Below are 7,980 nucleotides of genomic sequence, written 5' to 3' on the forward strand. Positions count from 1 at the left end.
GGATTGAGTGAGGGAGGGAGGGATAGATAAATAAACAAATGGGGAGGAAGGAGGGATATATATATTTTCATACCCTTCACTAAGTGAAGAGTATGAAAAATAAATCGATACTTATTATGTTTTGAGTAACACAGTGAAGTTATTCAATGGATTCCATGCCACATGGAATATCCATAGGGAAAGTGGGAAAGAATGACCCATTGTTGATAGTTATCATTATTAATATGTTATGCTTATGCTTCTAAAATTTGTTGCAAGTGTAAATGGAAATGATAAAGGCTGGAAATTGACAGCATGAGAATAGCATGGAAAAATACATGCTTGAAATAGATACAAATGAAAATTCAGTTATGGAGTTTTCAATGAAGTCTATAAATGGTCGAGTTGTTGAATTTATGACTAACGTGTGAGGTTGATACCCTTTCAAGAAATATTGTGTATTGCAATAGCAATAATGTCATCAACCGACTACACACATCAAAAGGTTTTCACTGAAAGCATTGGTAATGACAACCAAGTCAATAAAGGAGGCAGTAAGCCTAGGTAAAGAGAGTAAAGGAAAGGAATTGGGTAAGAATTCCTTCAGTGAAATTTGAAAATTGTTGTTTCAAATTAATGCATTCTTTGCATGGATATTAGGAAATGGTATGGTGAAGGTAAGGAGCCTTTAGTATGAAATTTTGCAATGGATTTTGTAATAGTAGTTGAGAGAAATGGAGAATTAAAATGCTAATAAATTTAGAAATATGAATTTCTCATTTTTGACTCATTAGTTTGCTAAAATAAATGTTTAGTTTCATTATGAAATTCTTGGAATATGTGACGTCCCCTGGCTAATTCCCCTATTGTAAATATTTTTAAATCATTTTGTTGTAATTAAATTGACTAAGAATTGGGACACATATTTCACAGCTTGGGCAGAGAAATTGCTTGGGAAAATAGAAGAAGCTTTGCTATTTTAATGACAACCATAAAAGGTTGACCAATAGGCATTGATGTGGCTAATTGTGTTTTTAATCATCTAGGGAACAAATGATGATCCTAAATTCCTATTGGGAGAATCCACTAGCAATAGAGGACAAAAATAAAATTGGTGGAATGACCACACTAGAAAGAAAACTCACTTGGGAAAATGCAAGAGGGAACAACAATACTAAAGTGGTTACAACAGTAGTGAGGAGCTACAGTTGGTAACACATGAGTGGGATAGTGGAAGAGGAAGGTCAAACAGACTAAAGAGGAGGACAACGAGCAAGAGAGGTAGATGAATAAGAGGAAAAGCATGTAGGTGGAAGAGAGGAGAGGCATCACTATTTGTAGAAAGGGAGAGAAGAAAAACAAAAACATGGAGATTGAAAGATCGGTGGGGAAAATAGTTATTCATGTCCTAAAAAAAGAAATAAAAGAAAAGAAATTCTCGACAGAGGAAATTGCACAAGACTTTGCACTACCACTGGAACAATCGAAGGGAAGAGAAGAATTTTGGTTGAGCACTAGAGGGACTAATAGGCATCTCTCACGTGAAGGGTGAATGTCTTTGGATTCTGTATTTTTTTTGGAGGGTGGAGATGTTTTATTCTCTGGATTCCCTTGCTTAGATTGTGGGGGAAGGCCTTACTCTTTGGATTCCTGGCCACGGAATATCTAGTGTCTTCCTTTGCTTGTTTTATGGTTCATTTTACTATGAGTTATGGACTCCCAGTTTGGGTGGAACCACTAAGGGTTGTTCTTTAAGGGTGGAAGTGGTATGACCTTTGGATTCCCTTAATCAGTTGGTGGGTGGAGGTGGTATAACCTTTGGATTCCCCATTTCATCTTGATTTTCTTGATTAGCTTGTGGGTGGAAATGGTGTCGTAGATAGATTCCATATTTAAACTGAAGGGCAGAGATGGAGTAATCTCTAGACTCCCTTGATTAGTCGGTGGGTGGAGGTTGATTGACCTTTGTTTTCCCTATTTCAGTTGGTGGCATTGGTTAATTCATTTGAGCACTCTTCCTCAAGCTCTAAAATCTAAATTGCAAGTGATTGGTTGTAAGAAAGATTATAGTGCAATCCAATCAAAGGTTGTACGGAGAGTTAGAGTCTCAATCTTCGTTGCCAAAATTCTCTCATAAGGTAAGTGCTCACTTACATACTTGTGCATTTGAATATTATGTACATGCTTATTGTGCTATTAGAATAATTATGCTAATGTTGAGGAATGTTTATTTCCTATGTATGATTCATGAGGGATATTTGTTGTCTGTGTTAATAATAGGGAATGTCATTTCTATATAAATTCCTTGTAGATTCAAATTGCTAATTGTAATTTACTAAAATAATAGACTTGATTCTACTCTACTCATCAACAGAAACAATTAAACGATCGTGAAATCGTGAATCATATAAGACAAAGAATTCAATCAACACATTACACAATGATTTCCTGGGGAAAGCCACTTCTAAAAACCCTCTGCTATTGTATATTTCATTAGTCAGAAAATATGAGAATATTACAATGATTTACTCAAGCCCAAGGAACCTCTTCACTATCTCTATCTGTCTCATTTCTTCCTAGACAAGCCTAGGCCAATACTTAACCAATTTCTCACTTGTCCAAGTCCCTATTTCCTTGTGTTGTTTCCTTGGGAATTAGCTCGTATTAATTAGGGAAATTCTTCAATTTGAATTGCACAATCCTCATAGGCCTTCCTATGAATGCATGCACCACTTGTACAACTCAGATGATTATAAAATTGATAGTACAATGTCCCTGAACTCCAATCTAAACTAGGTAACTCTGACATGCATGAGTTATTTATGAGTGAATTATCAGTTAAATGGTTAAACACATGAAGCAACACCCCACTGTTTGACCTCCTACTAGTTCCTCTATTAGTTGGAACTAGGTTTACTAACTTTAATTCAATTAAACTAAATCAATTAATTACAACTCAAAATAATCTCAACTAGGGCTCCTATAATGTAGGAGACACTCTACATGACACTAGTTATACCCTCAACTAGAATTAATTGAGCCAAATAAGTCAATTTAACTTAGTTAATTTGAACAAGTTGCCTTGTGATATGGAATTACAATTTTATTCCTAGTTTAATTCAAGGACAAAATTAAATTAAGATTTTCTTGTTGCATTTTCAACACTCCCTCTCAACAAGAAAGGTATTATCTCCTACTCCGATCTTGCCTCTATGGAACTCGAATTTTCCTCTTGACAGTGAATTAGTCAAGATGTCCACGTCATCTTCCTCTATAGGAATGTATTCCAGAAACATGATTCTCCTCTTCACACAATCTCGTGGATGGTGATACCAGATGTCGATATGCTTGGATCAATCATGAAAAACTGGATTCTCAGAGAGTTTGATATAAATATGATTGTCACAATAAATCACTATAGGATCCATCTACTAAACAAATAACCCAAAAAGGATCTTCCTCATCCAAATAGCCTCACAACTTGCTTGACTAGTAGCCATGTACCCTGCTTCTACCGAATTGAGTGCAACTAATATCTTCTTCATGTTCTACCAAGAAACTAATTCTAACCTAATACTAAAGATTCCCCTTGATATGATCTCCCTGTCGAATGGAATCCTTCCCAATCTACCTCGATGAAGCTTTGCAGATTCACTCCCTCTGTCTGTATGTACCAAATACCAAACTAAGTCGTGCCTCTAGGGTATATCAACACATGTTTAGTTGCCTTCCAATAAATTTTGGTTGGCTTAACCATTGCTTGACTAAGTTGGTTAATTGAAAAACATATGTCCAATCGTGTATTCACCAAATACATAAGTGAACCCACAAGTTGCATATAAGTATAGCCTCCACTACTTCTCTTGAAGTAGCATATTCCTTCCTCTAGGTCCCTACTTGAGGAGTCTACATGGATTTGTTGTTATCCATGCGAAACTTTTTTAGTATCTCATTGGCATAATTTCCCTGAGAGACAAACAATTCCTCATCTCATTTCCATACTTCGATACCGAGGAAATAATGCATGAGCCCCGAGTCCTTCATCTCGAATTCTCTTGCAAGATCCTATTTGCAATATTTTACCAGCGTCTCATCACCTATTAGAATTAAATCATTGACATATAATACTATAATCAACTATTTAACTTCAACCACAATATGTAAATACTTTCATCTGCTTCACTTTTGGTGAAGCCCAACCTAGTGAAATAGTTGTCAATCCTAGTGTACTAAGCACGAGGTGCTTGTTTCAATCCATACAATTCTCACTTGAGTTTTCACACATGCAACTCTCTATTGAAGGTCTCAAATCCTTCTGGTTGTTCAATGCACACCTCTTCCTCAACCACTTCATTGTGGAAGGCTCTCTTCACATCCATATAATGTATATTCCATCTCATTTGCATTGAAAAAGTGCTATAATAGATATGATTGAAGAGTACCTTGCTACTGGAGAAAAGGTCTCCTCGTAATCAATTTCCTCCTTCTGAGAGAACCCTCTGGCCACAAATTTGGCCTTGTGTTTCTCCAAACTCCCATCTATTGCTTTCTTTACCTTGTAAAGCCATCTGGAACTCACCATTAACTTGTCTGTTGGTCTTGGGACCAATTCCCAAACATTGTTTCTAATAATGGAATCATACTCCTCTATGATGGAATCAACCCATACAGGTTATTGCACTGCTTCCTTGAATGAGTATGGCTCAATCTCTACACTCTCGCTTATCAAAGCCATGTAGCCAGTGTACCGATATAGTGACCTCCTCTTCCTACATTGTGATGTGGGTGCTCCCACATTCTCTCTAGCATCATGCATCAATCTCAGCCTCTCTGGTGTGCCTCCTTCCATCTCTAGAAGTATATTCATGAGTGGGTGATTCCAATCTCTACTCCTCTACATGTGTCTTCTTCACATCATCCTAAGGTTCTTGCTTTGGAGCTAAAAGCTCGTCATCTACATGCAACTAAACTTCCCTCTCAAGGGACATCTCATCACCTTCTCTCCATTGAACTTCACATCTCTACGAACCATTGTCATCCTATGAGATGGAAGTTACACTTGATAGTTGTGAGGTGTATCAATTTACCCCACAAATATGCCCAACTAAATTGTTGGCTCTATCTTTTTCCTTGCATCTTTGGTAACATGACAGTAAATTGATGAAACAAAGATCCTGAAGTATGCTACATCCAGTTTCTTACCTGAAAAAGACTTTTCTGGTGTACTCATCCCGAGAATCTGATGAGGACTCGTGTTCTATAAATATACAAATGTGTTGCATGCTTCAGCCCACAAGTGCAATGGTAGGCCTTGATCATGTAACATTTCCCGTGAAGCTCCAACAATACTTATGTTATTCCTTTTAGCCACCCCATTCTGTTGTGCATTATGGGGTGCTATTAATTCCCGTTTGATATTTATTTTGCATGACTAAAATTGAGCACATGCGTGAGAAATCATATATAAACATTACATAATACCTGTTCTTGGTCGTGGAGGCTGTCGAGAATGGTCCACACATATCTGAGTGAAATATTTCAAGGATCATTTGCGTTCGATTGTCCTTATCATGAAAGGTGGCTTTGGTGTATTTCCCCAATGTACACCCTTTGCATGTATCTCTCTTCTCTAGTGTACCCTTGGGAAGTCATGTATAAATCTATTGCATGATCTTCAAAGCTCTGAGGTGCAAGTGACCCAATATTCTATGGCACAATTCATCAATGTCTCAACTCTGCACCTTCTCTTCTTTTGTGCTCAAAGCAGCACAATATTCTACATCCAACTTGTAGAGGTTCTTCACCCGAACCCTGATCTACTTCACTTGTCCTGAGGCTATATGACGAAGGAAATACTATATTTTGCTAATATCACATCATAGCCATGACCCTCCAACATATCAACTGAAACCAAATTCTTCTTCAGACCCGGAATATACATGACATATTTTAATGTGAGAGGAGAACTAGACTATTTCTAAAAAAGTAACAATACGATGTCATTCGCTCTATACCTTCCATAATATCCCATTTTGATGTGCATCTGGAGGTCCTTCTCCTCCAAGTCATTGAAGAATTATTTTTTTCTGGTCATATGGAATGAGGCTCCAATATCCAAATACCAAACACTACCCATCACTGATGTCACCATGCAAGCAATGACGGTGAAATCCAACTCGAATTGTGAAGCAAGAGCTTCACCTTCCGCTCCTCCTAGGGGTTCTTGTCAGTGTTCTTATCGGACATTTTATGGCATAGTGTCCCAGATCATGATAGTGAAAACATTTAATCTTCGACAAACCCTTCTTCTTACCTACCTAACTAGAATATGATTTGGAATGGGATGACTTCCCTTGCCCTTTCTTTTCCTTTCCGTCCAAGGCATAGTTCTCCTCATTAGCTTGCTTAGATGAGGATCCATCTCTGGTGTTCCACCGAATCTCTTCTTGCACCAAGTCAAAGAAAAAATTGTCCCACTCTAGTAGCTTCTCCCTCCCATTTATCGAATCTTGGTAGCTGTGCCAGCTCTTGGGAAGGCCTGGAAGTTCTAGGCTAACCTGATCATCTTCAGCAACTGTAACACCTACACTTCCAAGCTCATCCCGACATTGGGTGAACTTGGTCAAGTAATTTGGTATTGTGTCGCCCTTCTCAATCTTGATTTTCCAAAGCTTTTCCTTCAGTGCCATCTTCATGTGGCCACTGCTATTCTAAAACAGGTCTATCAAGGACTTCCACATTGCATATGGAGTCTCCTTCCCGTGGAGGTTTGGGACAATATGATCTCAAACTCCTTCTAGTATGATCCTTCTCGCCTTTGTAACACATTTCCTCCACTCTGCCATATCTTAAGCATCAATTGCTGGAGGCTTAGGAAAATCTTTTTCTATGAATTCCTTTAGCTTGTTGTCTTCCAACACTGCCTCCATCCTATCCTTCCAAGCAATATAGTTCGAACTACCCTCAAGGGCATATTTGAGTCTCAATCCATAGAACAACATCTTGTTGGCTCTGAAGAATGATACTACAAATTCAATTTCATCTGCGAAATATAAACTCACATTCACCTCTTCTATAGTGATTTCTTCTCCGATACCATGTAGAAATTCATTGTAGATTCAAACTGCTAATTGTAATCTACTAAAACAATATACTTGAATCTACTCAACTAATTAGTGGAAACAATTAAACAATCACGAATCACGAAGCATACAAGAGAAATAATTTATTGAACACATTACACAATGATTTCCTAGGAAAAGCCACAACTAAAAACCCGTGCTATCTGTATATATCATTAGTTAGAAAATATGAGAAGATTACAATGCATTTCTCTAGCCCAAGCAACCTCTACACTATCTCTATTTGTCTCACTGCTTCAAATACAAGCCTAGGCCAATACTTAACCAATTTCTCACATGCCAAAGTCCCTATTTCCTTGTGTTGTTTCCCTTGGAATTAGCCCCTATTAATTAAGGAAATTCCTCAATTTATATTGTGCAATACTCATAGGCCTTCCTCCGACTGCATGCACCATTAGTACAATTTAGATGATTATACAATTAACAATACATTGTCCCTGAACTCCAATCTCAACTGGGTAAATCTCGGTTCTGACATGCATGAGTTATTTATGAGTGAATCATCAGTTATCTGGTTGAACACATGAAGCAGCACCCCATTGTTTGACCTCCTACTAGTTCCTCCATCAGTTCGAACTAGTTTAACTGGCTTTAACTCAGTTAATCTGAATTAATTAATTACAACTCAAACTAAACTCAACAAAGGCTCCTATAATGTAGGAGACACTCTACTTGACTATAGTTAGACCCTCAACGTGAATTAACTAAGCCAAATAAGTCAATTTAACTTAGTTAACTCATACAAGTTGTCTTGTGACGTGCAATTACAAATTTATTCCTAATTTAATTCAAGGACAAAATTAAATTAGGATTTTCTTGTTGCATTTTCAACAATTTCAGTGAGGAATTGGGGAGGAAG

Source organism: Pinus tabuliformis, chromosome 9 (assembly GCF_031772625.1).
Source record: "Pinus tabuliformis cultivar Carrire ecotype Pingquan chromosome 9, CPIR1, whole genome shotgun sequence".
NCBI lineage: Eukaryota > Viridiplantae > Streptophyta > Pinopsida > Pinales > Pinaceae > Pinus > Pinus tabuliformis.